The sequence below is a fragment of the Paralichthys olivaceus genome, chromosome 2 (genome assembly GCF_024713975.1).
Source record: "Paralichthys olivaceus isolate ysfri-2021 chromosome 2, ASM2471397v2, whole genome shotgun sequence".
Taxonomy (NCBI): domain Eukaryota; kingdom Metazoa; phylum Chordata; class Actinopteri; order Pleuronectiformes; family Paralichthyidae; genus Paralichthys; species Paralichthys olivaceus.
In genome coordinates this window covers 27,320,309-27,333,057 of record NC_091094.1, presented here as the reverse complement: position 1 = coordinate 27,333,057, position 12,749 = coordinate 27,320,309, and the positions used below count along the sequence as shown (strand labels likewise).

The 12,749-nt window shown below is 43.3% G+C and overlaps 12 non-coding genes across 12 annotated transcripts; all 12 read left to right on the top strand.

Moving 5' to 3' along the window:
* The first annotated feature begins 36 nt into the window (after positions 1 to 36).
* trnam-cau (transfer RNA methionine (anticodon CAU)) lies at positions 37 to 109 on the top strand. The gene has a single exon. It is a non-coding gene; the product is annotated as a tRNA-Met (tRNA).
* Positions 110 to 539: 430 nt separating this feature from the next.
* On the top strand, positions 540 to 610 carry trnag-gcc (transfer RNA glycine (anticodon GCC)). The gene has a single exon. It is a non-coding gene; the product is annotated as a tRNA-Gly (tRNA).
* Positions 611 to 1,520: 910 nt separating this feature from the next.
* trnag-gcc (transfer RNA glycine (anticodon GCC)) lies at positions 1,521 to 1,591 on the top strand. Its single transcript has one exon. It is a non-coding gene; the product is annotated as a tRNA-Gly (tRNA).
* A 910-nt stretch (positions 1,592 to 2,501) lies between these two features.
* Positions 2,502 to 2,572, top strand: trnag-gcc (transfer RNA glycine (anticodon GCC)). Its single transcript has one exon. It is a non-coding gene; the product is annotated as a tRNA-Gly (tRNA).
* Positions 2,573 to 3,380: 808 nt separating this feature from the next.
* Positions 3,381 to 3,453, top strand: trnam-cau (transfer RNA methionine (anticodon CAU)). The gene has a single exon. It is a non-coding gene; the product is annotated as a tRNA-Met (tRNA).
* Positions 3,454 to 3,883: 430 nt separating this feature from the next.
* trnag-gcc (transfer RNA glycine (anticodon GCC)) lies at positions 3,884 to 3,954 on the top strand. The gene has a single exon. It is a non-coding gene; the product is annotated as a tRNA-Gly (tRNA).
* An 808-nt stretch (positions 3,955 to 4,762) lies between these two features.
* trnam-cau (transfer RNA methionine (anticodon CAU)) lies at positions 4,763 to 4,835 on the top strand. Its single transcript has one exon. It is a non-coding gene; the product is annotated as a tRNA-Met (tRNA).
* Positions 4,836 to 5,265: 430 nt separating this feature from the next.
* On the top strand, positions 5,266 to 5,336 carry trnag-gcc (transfer RNA glycine (anticodon GCC)). Its single transcript has one exon. It is a non-coding gene; the product is annotated as a tRNA-Gly (tRNA).
* Positions 5,337 to 6,144: 808 nt separating this feature from the next.
* On the top strand, positions 6,145 to 6,217 carry trnam-cau (transfer RNA methionine (anticodon CAU)). The gene has a single exon. It is a non-coding gene; the product is annotated as a tRNA-Met (tRNA).
* Positions 6,218 to 6,647: 430 nt separating this feature from the next.
* On the top strand, positions 6,648 to 6,718 carry trnag-gcc (transfer RNA glycine (anticodon GCC)). Its single transcript has one exon. It is a non-coding gene; the product is annotated as a tRNA-Gly (tRNA).
* Positions 6,719 to 7,526: 808 nt separating this feature from the next.
* On the top strand, positions 7,527 to 7,599 carry trnam-cau (transfer RNA methionine (anticodon CAU)). The gene has a single exon. It is a non-coding gene; the product is annotated as a tRNA-Met (tRNA).
* A 4,655-nt stretch (positions 7,600 to 12,254) lies between these two features.
* Positions 12,255 to 12,327, top strand: trnam-cau (transfer RNA methionine (anticodon CAU)). The gene has a single exon. It is a non-coding gene; the product is annotated as a tRNA-Met (tRNA).
* The last annotated feature ends 422 nt before the right edge of the window (positions 12,328 to 12,749 follow it).

Sequence of the window (12,749 nt, the reverse complement as noted above, 5' to 3'; positions counted from 1 at the left end):
AGATTTTCTTTGGCACACATTTTGTTCATAAAATAGGCCTCGTTGGCGCAGTAGGCAGCGCGTCAGTCTCATAATCTGAAGGTCGTGAGTTCAACCCTCACACGGGGCATCTGTCTTATTACATGAGGGTATGAGCAACCTTCCAACTACAGGCTCTGCATTCCATAGAGTATTGGTCAATGACATCAGAGAGCACATGTTTGTACGTGTCCAGACATTCTCTTTATAGTCTTTCACTTGGTTGTTCACATGAAAAGTAACAGAAATAGTTATGTCAGGCTTGAGAGAGAAATATTAACCCTGCTCCTCTCTTACCTCTACACACTTGGCCAGTCACACCGAGAAGCGGTTGTGAATATATCTGTTGAACATAACAGGAATGGTCGGGCACCCCTCTCTCAATCGGATGTCAGAAAAGTGTAAAGGTAGGGGGTCTTTGAAGTGGTTTACACATCAGATAAACTGCCCTGGCAGGGCATGCTGGTCCCTTAAGTGGGAGTTCTCGAAAAAAAAAAAGTCGAAAAACAACATCAAAGCAAGCATTGGTGGTTCAGTGGTAGAATTCTCGCCTGCCACGCGGGAGGCCCGGGTTCGATTCCCGGCTAATGCATCATACTACCTTTAGCCAATGAGTTGCACCACCCGTGGTGGGTATAGTGATCGGTATGTGTATACCATCCTTCTAGTCGAAAGTGCATTGGTATTGGGGCTGTCATTTGCAGTAGAGGCCACATGGGCTGCTAGCCCCACCCTGTCCCAGGTGTGAGCCTTTGGGCCGCCAAGTGGATTAACATTATTGATTTGTAAGGCTCACAGTTAACTGGCTCGAAATGACTTTACAAACACTGAGCGTTATCTCTTTATGACTCTTGTTCTGGAACATTTGGACCATTTGGACACAGTACTGGACAGCAATGTTCTAGAATACACACATGTATGTTGAATTGTGAGACATTGGATTGAATGCATGGTTATGTGACAGACAAGTAGTGTTTTGCATTTCTGTACCACCCAGGAGTCTGTTTACAGGGTTTGGGAATGAAGTAGAAACTTTTAGAATCAAGAGTGTTTTTCAAGTCTAAATGACTTTTGCACTTGGCCAGTCGTTTGCATTAGAGGCCAGCTGAGCTGCTAGCCACACCCTGCTCCAGTATTGGTCAATGACATCAGAGAGCACATGTTTGTACGTGTCCAGACATTCTCTTTATAGTCTTTCACTTGGTTGTTCACATGAAAAGTAACAGAAATAGTTATGTCAGGCTTGAGAGAGAAATATTAACCCTGCTCCTCTCTTACCTCTACACACTTGGCCAGTCACACCGAGAAGCGGTTGTGAATATATCTGTTGAACATAACAGGAATGGTCGGGCACCCCTCTCTCAATCGGATGTCAGAAAAGTGTAAAGGTAGGGGGTCTTTGAAGTGGTTTACACATCAGATAAACTGCCCTGGCAGGGCATGCTGGTCCCTTAAGTGGGAGTTCTCGAAAAAAAAAAAGTCGAAAAACAACATCAAAGCAAGCATTGGTGGTTCAGTGGTAGAATTCTCGCCTGCCACGCGGGAGGCCCGGGTTCGATTCCCGGCTAATGCATCATACTACCTTTAGCCAATGAGTTGCACCACCCGTGGTGGGTATAGTGATCGGTATGTGTATACCATCCTTCTAGTCGAAAGTGCATTGGTATTGGGGCTGTCATTTGCAGTAGAGGCCACATGGGCTGCTAGCCCCACCCTGTCCCAGGTGTGAGCCTTTGGGCCGCCAAGTGGATTAACATTATTGATTTGTAAGGCTCACAGTTAACTGGCTCGAAATGACTTTACAAACACTGAGCGTTATCTCTTTATGACTCTTGTTCTGGAACATTTGGACCATTTGGACACAGTACTGGACAGCAATGTTCTAGAATACACACATGTATGTTGAATTGTGAGACATTGGATTGAATGCATGGTTATGTGACAGACAAGTAGTGTTTTGCATTTCTGTACCACCCAGGAGTCTGTTTACAGGGTTTGGGAATGAAGTAGAAACTTTTAGAATCAAGAGTGTTTTTCAAGTCTAAATGACTTTTGCACTTGGCCAGTCGTTTGCATTAGAGGCCAGCTGAGCTGCTAGCCACACCCTGCTCCAGTATTGGTCAATGACATCAGAGAGCACATGTTTGTACGTGTCCAGACATTCTCTTTATAGTCTTTCACTTGGTTGTTCACATGAAAAGTAACAGAAATAGTTATGTCAGGCTTGAGAGAGAAATATTAACCCTGCTCCTCTCTTACCTCTACACACTTGGCCAGTCACACCGAGAAGCGGTTGTGAATATATCTGTTGAACATAACAGGAATGGTCGGGCACCCCTCTCTCAATCGGATGTCAGAAAAGTGTAAAGGTAGGGGGTCTTTGAAGTGGTTTACACATCAGATAAACTGCCCTGGCAGGGCATGCTGGTCCCTTAAGTGGGAGTTCTCGAAAAAAAAAAAGTCGAAAAACAACATCAAAGCAAGCATTGGTGGTTCAGTGGTAGAATTCTCGCCTGCCACGCGGGAGGCCCGGGTTCGATTCCCGGCTAATGCATCATACTACCTTTAGCCAATGAGTTGCACCACCCGTGGTGGGTATAGTGATCGGTATGTGTATACCATCCTTCTAGTCGAAAGTGCATTGGTATTGGGGCTGTCATTTGCAGTAGAGGCCACATGGGCTGCTAGCCCCACCCTGTCCCAGGTGTGAGCCTTTGGGCCGCCAAGTGGATTAACATTATTGATTTGTAAGGCTCACAGTTAACTGGCTCGAAATGACTTTACAAACACTGAGCGTTATCTCTTTATGACTCTTGTTCTGGAACATTTGGACCATTTGGACACAGTACTGGACAGCAATGTTCTAGAATACACACATGTATGTTGAATTGTGAGACATTGGATTGAATGCATGGTTATGTGACAGACAAGTAGTGTTTTGCATTTCTGTACCACCCAGGAGTCTGTTTACAGGGTTTGGGAATGAAGTAGAAACTTTTAGAATCAAGAGTGTTTTTCAAGTCTAAATGACTTTTGCACTTGGCCAGTCGTTTGCATTAGAGGCCAGCTGAGCTGCTAGCCACACCCTGCTCCAGGTGTGAGGTTCTTGGCCATCAAGCAGATTAAGGTATTTGCATTCCAATGCTCACTGTGGACTGGTTCATAATTACTTTAAAAGTGTGGATAGGTCTTCTCCTGATGATTCTTCTTCTAGATGATTCAAAGTTTCTACAGCAACATTGGTCCTGTCCGTACGGCATGTAACATTTGGACCGAACTATTTTGACTGACAAATGGTATTTTGTAGTTCCGTCACTTTTAAATATAGATTTTCTTTGGCACACATTTTGTTCATAAAATAGGCCTCGTTGGCGCAGTAGGCAGCGCGTCAGTCTCATAATCTGAAGGTCGTGAGTTCAACCCTCACACGGGGCATCTGTCTTATTACATGAGGGTATGAGCAACCTTCCAACTACAGGCTCTGCATTCCATAGAGTATTGGTCAATGACATCAGAGAGCACATGTTTGTACGTGTCCAGACATTCTCTTTATAGTCTTTCACTTGGTTGTTCACATGAAAAGTAACAGAAATAGTTATGTCAGGCTTGAGAGAGAAATATTAACCCTGCTCCTCTCTTACCTCTACACACTTGGCCAGTCACACCGAGAAGCGGTTGTGAATATATCTGTTGAACATAACAGGAATGGTCGGGCACCCCTCTCTCAATCGGATGTCAGAAAAGTGTAAAGGTAGGGGGTCTTTGAAGTGGTTTACACATCAGATAAACTGCCCTGGCAGGGCATGCTGGTCCCTTAAGTGGGAGTTCTCGAAAAAAAAAAAGTCGAAAAACAACATCAAAGCAAGCATTGGTGGTTCAGTGGTAGAATTCTCGCCTGCCACGCGGGAGGCCCGGGTTCGATTCCCGGCTAATGCATCATACTACCTTTAGCCAATGAGTTGCACCACCCGTGGTGGGTATAGTGATCGGTATGTGTATACCATCCTTCTAGTCGAAAGTGCATTGGTATTGGGGCTGTCATTTGCAGTAGAGGCCACATGGGCTGCTAGCCCCACCCTGTCCCAGGTGTGAGCCTTTGGGCCGCCAAGTGGATTAACATTATTGATTTGTAAGGCTCACAGTTAACTGGCTCGAAATGACTTTACAAACACTGAGCGTTATCTCTTTATGACTCTTGTTCTGGAACATTTGGACCATTTGGACACAGTACTGGACAGCAATGTTCTAGAATACACACATGTATGTTGAATTGTGAGACATTGGATTGAATGCATGGTTATGTGACAGACAAGTAGTGTTTTGCATTTCTGTACCACCCAGGAGTCTGTTTACAGGGTTTGGGAATGAAGTAGAAACTTTTAGAATCAAGAGTGTTTTTCAAGTCTAAATGACTTTTGCACTTGGCCAGTCGTTTGCATTAGAGGCCAGCTGAGCTGCTAGCCACACCCTGCTCCAGGTGTGAGGTTCTTGGCCATCAAGCAGATTAAGGTATTTGCATTCCAATGCTCACTGTGGACTGGTTCATAATTACTTTAAAAGTGTGGATAGGTCTTCTCCTGATGATTCTTCTTCTAGATGATTCAAAGTTTCTACAGCAACATTGGTCCTGTCCGTACGGCATGTAACATTTGGACCGAACTATTTTGACTGACAAATGGTATTTTGTAGTTCCGTCACTTTTAAATATAGATTTTCTTTGGCACACATTTTGTTCATAAAATAGGCCTCGTTGGCGCAGTAGGCAGCGCGTCAGTCTCATAATCTGAAGGTCGTGAGTTCAACCCTCACACGGGGCATCTGTCTTATTACATGAGGGTATGAGCAACCTTCCAACTACAGGCTCTGCATTCCATAGAGTATTGGTCAATGACATCAGAGAGCACATGTTTGTACGTGTCCAGACATTCTCTTTATAGTCTTTCACTTGGTTGTTCACATGAAAAGTAACAGAAATAGTTATGTCAGGCTTGAGAGAGAAATATTAACCCTGCTCCTCTCTTACCTCTACACACTTGGCCAGTCACACCGAGAAGCGGTTGTGAATATATCTGTTGAACATAACAGGAATGGTCGGGCACCCCTCTCTCAATCGGATGTCAGAAAAGTGTAAAGGTAGGGGGTCTTTGAAGTGGTTTACACATCAGATAAACTGCCCTGGCAGGGCATGCTGGTCCCTTAAGTGGGAGTTCTCGAAAAAAAAAAAGTCGAAAAACAACATCAAAGCAAGCATTGGTGGTTCAGTGGTAGAATTCTCGCCTGCCACGCGGGAGGCCCGGGTTCGATTCCCGGCTAATGCATCATACTACCTTTAGCCAATGAGTTGCACCACCCGTGGTGGGTATAGTGATCGGTATGTGTATACCATCCTTCTAGTCGAAAGTGCATTGGTATTGGGGCTGTCATTTGCAGTAGAGGCCACATGGGCTGCTAGCCCCACCCTGTCCCAGGTGTGAGCCTTTGGGCCGCCAAGTGGATTAACATTATTGATTTGTAAGGCTCACAGTTAACTGGCTCGAAATGACTTTACAAACACTGAGCGTTATCTCTTTATGACTCTTGTTCTGGAACATTTGGACCATTTGGACACAGTACTGGACAGCAATGTTCTAGAATACACACATGTATGTTGAATTGTGAGACATTGGATTGAATGCATGGTTATGTGACAGACAAGTAGTGTTTTGCATTTCTGTACCACCCAGGAGTCTGTTTACAGGGTTTGGGAATGAAGTAGAAACTTTTAGAATCAAGAGTGTTTTTCAAGTCTAAATGACTTTTGCACTTGGCCAGTCGTTTGCATTAGAGGCCAGCTGAGCTGCTAGCCACACCCTGCTCCAGGTGTGAGGTTCTTGGCCATCAAGCAGATTAAGGTATTTGCATTCCAATGCTCACTGTGGACTGGTTCATAATTACTTTAAAAGTGTGGATAGGTCTTCTCCTGATGATTCTTCTTCTAGATGATTCAAAGTTTCTACAGCAACATTGGTCCTGTCCGTACGGCATGTAACATTTGGACCGAACTATTTTGACTGACAAATGGTATTTTGTAGTTCCGTCACTTTTAAATATAGATTTTCTTTGGCACACATTTTGTTCATAAAATAGGCCTCGTTGGCGCAGTAGGCAGCGCGTCAGTCTCATAATCTGAAGGTCGTGAGTTCAACCCTCACACGGGGCATCTGTCTTATTACATGAGGGTATGAGCAACCTTCCAACTACAGGCTCTGCATTCCATAGAGTATTGGTCAATGACATCAGAGAGCACATGTTTGTACGTGTCCAGACATTCTCTTTATAGTCTTTCACTTGGTTGTTCACATGAAAAGTAACAGAAATAGTTATGTCAGGCTTGAGAGAGAAATATTAACCCTGCTCCTCTCTTACCTCTACACACTTGGCCAGTCACACCGAGAAGCGGTTGTGAATATATCTGTTGAACATAACAGGAATGGTCGGGCACCCCTCTCTCAATCGGATGTCAGAAAAGTGTAAAGGTAGGGGGTCTTTGAAGTGGTTTACACATCAGATAAACTGCCCTGGCAGGGCATGCTGGTCCCTTAAGTGGGAGTTCTCGAAAAAAAAAAAGTCGAAAAACAACATCAAAGCAAGCATTGGTGGTTCAGTGGTAGAATTCTCGCCTGCCACGCGGGAGGCCCGGGTTCGATTCCCGGCTAATGCATCATACTACCGTTAGCCAATGAGTTGCACCACCCGTGGTGGGTATAGTGATCGGTATGTGTATACCATCCTTCTAGTCGAAAGTGCATTGGTATTGGGGCTGTCATTTGCAGTAGAGGCCACATGGGCTGCTAGCCCCACCCTGTCCCAGGTGTGAGCCTTTGGGCCGCCAAGTGGATTAACATTATTGATTTGTAAGGCTCACAGTTAACTGGCTCGAAATGACTTTACAAACACTGAGCGTTATCTCTTTATGACTCTTGTTCTGGAACATTTGGACCATTTGGACACAGTACTGGACAGCAATGTTCTAGAATACACACATGTATGTTGAATTGTGAGACATTGGATTGAATGCATGGTTATGTGACAGACAAGTAGTGTTTTGCATTTCTGTACCACCCAGGAGTCTGTTTACAGGGTTTGGGAATGAAGTAGAAACTTTTAGAATCAAGAGTGTTTTTCAAGTCTAAATGACTTTTGCACTTGGCCAGTCGTTTGCATTAGAGGCCAGCTGAGCTGCTAGCCACACCCTGCTCCAGGTGTGAGGTTCTTGGCCATCAAGCAGATTAAGGTATTTGCATTCCAATGCTCACTGTGGACTGGTTCATAATTACTTTAAAAGTGTGGATAGGTCTTCTCCTGATGATTCTTCTTCTAGATGATTCAAAGTTTCTACAGCAACATTGGTCCTGTCCGTACGGCATGTAACATTTGGACCGAACTATTTTGACTGACAAATGGTATTTTGTAGTTCCGTCACTTTTAAATATAGATTTTCTTTGGCACACATTTTGTTCATAAAATAGGCCTCGTTGGCGCAGTAGGCAGCGCGTCAGTCTCATAATCTGAAGGTCGTGAGTTCAACCCTCACACGGGGCATCTGTCTTATTACATGAGGGTATGAGCAACCTTCCAACTACAGGCTCTGCATTCCATAGAGTATTGGTCAATGACATCAGAGAGCACATGTTTGTACGTGTCCAGACATTCTCTTTATAGTCTTTCACTTGGTTGTTCACATGAAAAGTAACAGAAATAGTTATGTCAGGCTTGAGAGAGAAATATTAACCCTGCTCCTCTCTTACCTCTACACACTTGGCCAGTCACACCGAGAAGCGGTTGTGAATATATCTGTTGAACATAACAGGAATGGTCGGGCACCCCTCTCTCAATCGGATGTCAGAAAAGTGTAAAGGTAGGGGGTCTTTGAAGTGGTTTACACATCAGATAAACTGCCCTGGCAGGGCATGCTGGTCCCTTAAGTGGGAGTTCTCGAAAAAAAAAAAGTCGAAAAACAACATCAAAGCAAGCATTGGTGGTTCAGTGGTAGAATTCTCGCCTGCCACGCGGGGGCCAGTCGAGAATACTGGACCAGTCCAGCAAGCCAATAGGATCGAAGCATTCTCTCTGGGTCCGTTCATTTATTTATTTATTTCCGATTCCCCAAAAGACAGGGTTCGCATCCCGATCGCGGTGTTATTGAACGTGATATTTCTGAGTAAAAAGCATTGAAAATACGTGGAGATTAACAATTAATTCTTATGACTCATGACTACTATGACCACTATATTGTTTTTATTTAAGCAGGACAAAAAGGCAGTGTGCTGTATTTCAAAGAAAGTTCCAGTTTTATTTATGAACATGTGAAATAATGCATATATGACAAATGAAATAATTGGGCTGTAAGTAAAGTTTTAGAAATAATATAGATAATTTAAGACAACAATTAGATATGACAATGACACAGTACATACATAGGGAGGGGGAGTATACAGTGATAGATACAGTGCTAGTTAATATGACAAGTAGAAAACTGGTGTTTCTGGTCATGCAATAATGTTAAAGTAAGTAAAAAATATAAGTAAAAGAAAAAACTATACAGCTATATTCAGCTCAACAGAAGTCTAAAGAACCTATGATCTATAGACATATAACCATGCAGATTAACATAATAACCCAATAACATATGAACCTTTTCATGTTTACAATCTATTTACTTTCATACAGAAGACTAGACGGAAGCATTGACTTATTTACATCCAAACGATTGTTAACAACAGAGCACTAAGTACATCTGTACAACAAAACAGTCCAAACTATGCACAAAAGATCAAGTTTCTACATACTGGCATATATACCTTTCACACATTCATACATTCAGACATTTGTAAAATAAATAAAGAAATAAAAAAAAAAGAACACAACAAACAAACCAAACTAGTTTCTGGTGTGTACATTTTCATGCATTCACACATAAATAAAAGAAAAAAAGAAAAGAAAAACAATATATGTACACTTTGTTTTACAACTATTAATTTGTAGTCTATTTACATATACACAGACAAAGAACCTGTACGTCTAGAGACATATACACAAGTCAAATAAGAAACATTAAGAACAATAATTAAATAAACAATAATGAAATAAAATCAAATAAAATGGGTACAAACAATGGGTATACAGGGAAATCATTTCTTCCTTTCTTCCACAGTTCTTTGTCTCTCAGCCTCATAGAAAGGAGACTGCTGAAACTCGGGCCAGCTCATCTCCTTGGCCATGCCCTTATCTCTGTACAAAGAGTACACCTTTGATGGGCATAAATGTATTTCCCTGCCACTCCAGGGAAGCCCGTGTGAATGTGAGGGCTGTTTGGTCCCTGTTTCAGTTCCAAGCGGCAGAATCTGCAGAGGCGGACTGTTGGTTGTGGGTGTGGTTGTGGTTGTGGGCCTGGTTGTGGGTCTTGTCTCTTCCTCCTTCCAGGTGCTCTTGGCCCTGTCGCCAAAGCCAACCAGCTGGTCGTCCTCTGATGTGGCTGTCACCACACCCTCTCCCCTGGCCTCGTAGGCGAGGAGAGACTGGATCTCTGCAAAACTCAGAGCATAATTCACAAAGGACAGTAGACTATCCTTGCTATGCCCCTCGGGCCTGAAACGACCTGCAGCCTCCTCCTTACGCATATCCTTGACAAGGTAACATGTAGAGCCAACATCATTCTCCAAAAGCCACCTGAAAGCCTTCCCTTTATACTTGCCAAACTGCAGGATGTAGTCTCCTAGCACCTCCGTCCTGTCTGAGGCATCACCCCCTCTCTGACGAACCGCAGCCAGGGCATTCTGCCGCACGAGGTCCTCTCTCAGGGCAGACCTGTCCTGACGAGTGGGGTCATCCTTGATCCGTCTGGCTTCTGCAGAGGGTTCCTGTAAGAGAAATCCACCTGGTCCCTTGCGGAACACAACACTGAGTTTACCTGGGAAGAACACCACCCTCTGCATCTTGACCTACCATAAAGTAAAAACATAAGTTTGGGTTATCTTCTATGAACTTCAGTCAAATAGTTCAGAGGGTAAAGACAATAGTTTCTCACACCTCTGAGTCTGGGAGGAAGTACAGTGTGTGCGTGTGTGTGTGTGGGGGCTTGCAGTGAAATAGTTCATAGGGTCAAGACAATAGTTTATCACACCTCTCTGATCCTTATCTACTCACAGTGTGTGTGTGTGTGTGTGTGTGTGTGTGTGTGTGTGGGCGCGAAAACAACAGGGGGGGTGGGACGGTCTTTGCAGCAGGAGTTGGAGAGCAGTTATGTGTGTGTGAGAGAGAGGGGGGGGTAGGAGAAGTGAATGCCTAGATCAAAGTCTTATTACACTTGATTAATACAGTAGGCAGACCTCTACTGCTTGTCTGAAAGTCTACTCTGGCACTACTAGTTCTGCCAAATGAATTTGAACATATTAATATCACATTTGTATTTTAAAAAAAGAGATGGTATCAATCCCTTAGTAGTACAGCTGTTTTAGTTGATGCAATATGTAGCCTAACTAGTCAGACATCTTAGGAGTAACAGATCCATGGTGTAAAGATGAGTTAACATCACGACATCAAAACCAGATACACAAAAATATGAAATACAATCATGTTATCACGTAATTTCAACACACGTTTGTAGCGTCAGTCTCTTAGCAAGTGAGCAATGCTGAGGTAGGCTATAGTTAACTTATCAACAAAAGATTGATATAAACGGACTGACAAGACTATTTAACGTCACGTCATGAAAACTATGCATATAGCTATATAAAACGATCATGTCCATTCATACTTTGACGTGTTATTTCACCACAAATCTTCTGCGTTACCCTGCGAGTGGTGCTAAGCAACTGCTGACACGACATTACGGTCAATACCGCGCTGACGAATATATAATATTAAGCAACAAACTAAAAACCACACACAATCTCAACAAATAGCATGATGTTCATTCATTATTTAGTCCATAATTACCCCAAACTTAATTCCGGGCAGTTCTATCGCATCAACCAAGCGAATAAGCAGCAGCAGCGAACTAATGTTATCAGAAAGCAGGCTAACTTTTATGAAAATAAAACAACGTGTCTTACCTTTGACGAATGAAAATGACTTGAATGTTTGAATGATGCACAGCCCCTGTAAGAACACGTAATGACATCAACAATAGACAGTGAATATGCACGCTTTTATGACCGTCTGCCGTTAGAGGTTTGCCTGAAGTAAAAAAAGAAATATCAGAGGAGCGCGAGTCTATAGAAAAAGTCGGAACAGCGCCACAGCCGGAAAAGTGGCCAAAAGAATATTACATCCACACTGTGGTTCAGCACTATCATTGAAATGCATGTTAAAAAGCGTTTAGGTCGGTTTAGCTAAACTTTTCTCGAGGGCCGCGCGGGAGGCCCGGGTTCGATTCCCGGCTAATGCATCATACTACCTTTAGCCAATGAGTTGCACCACCCGTGGTGGGTATAGTGATCGGTATGTGTATACCATCCTTCTAGTCGAAAGTGCATTGGTATTGGGGCTGTCATTTGCAGTAGAGGCCACATGGGCTGCTAGCCCCACCCTGTCCCAGGTGTGAGCCTTTGGGCCGCCAAGTGGATTAACATTATTGATTTGTAAGGCTCACAGTTAACTGGCTCGAAATGACTTTACAAACACTGAGCGTTATCTCTTTATGACTCTTGTTCTGGAACATTTGGACCATTTGGACACAGTACTGGACAGCAATGTTCTAGAATACACACATGTATGTTGAATTGTGAGACATTGGATTGAATGCATGGTTATGTGACAGACAAGTAGTGTTTTGCATTTCTGTACCACCCAGGAGTCTGTTTACAGGGTTTGGGAATGAAGTAGAAACTTTTAGAATCAAGAGTGTTTTTCAAGTCTAAATGACTTTTGCACTTGGCCAGTCGTTTGCATTAGAGGCCAGCTGAGCTGCTAGCCACACCCTGCTCCAGGTGTGAGGTTCTTGGCCATCAAGCAGATTAAGGTATTTGCATTCCAATGCTCACTGTGGACTGGTTCATAATTACTTTAAAAGTGTGGATAGGTCTTCTCCTGATGATTCTTCTTCTAGATGATTCAAAGTTTCTACAGCAACATTGGTCCTGTCCGTACGGCATGTAACATTTGGACCGAACTATTTTGACTGACAAATGGTATTTTGTAGTTCCGTCACTTTTAAATATAGATTTTCTTTGGCACACATTTTGTTCATAAAATAGGCCTCGTTGGCGCAGTAGGCAGCGCGTCAGTCTCATAATCTGAAGGTCGTGAGTTCAACCCTCACACGGGGCATCTGTCTTATTACATGAGGGTATGAGCAACCTTCCAACTACAGGCTCTGCATTCCATAGAGTATTGGTCAATGACATCAGAGAGCACATGTTTGTACGTGTCCAGACATTCTCTTTATAGTCTTTCACTTGGTTGTTCACATGAAAAGTAACAGAAATAGTTATGTCAGGCTTGAGAGAGAAATATTAACCCTGCTCCTCTCTTACCTCTACACACTTGGCCAGTCACACCGAGAAGCGGTTGTGAATATATCTGTTGAACATAACAGGAATGGTCGGGCACCCCTCTCTCAATCGGATGTCAGAAAAGTGTAAAGGTAGGGGGTCTTTGAAGTGGTTTACACATCAGATAAACTGCCCTGGCAGGGCATGCTGGTCCCTTAAGTGGGAATTCTCGAAAAAAAAAAAGTCGAAAAACAACAT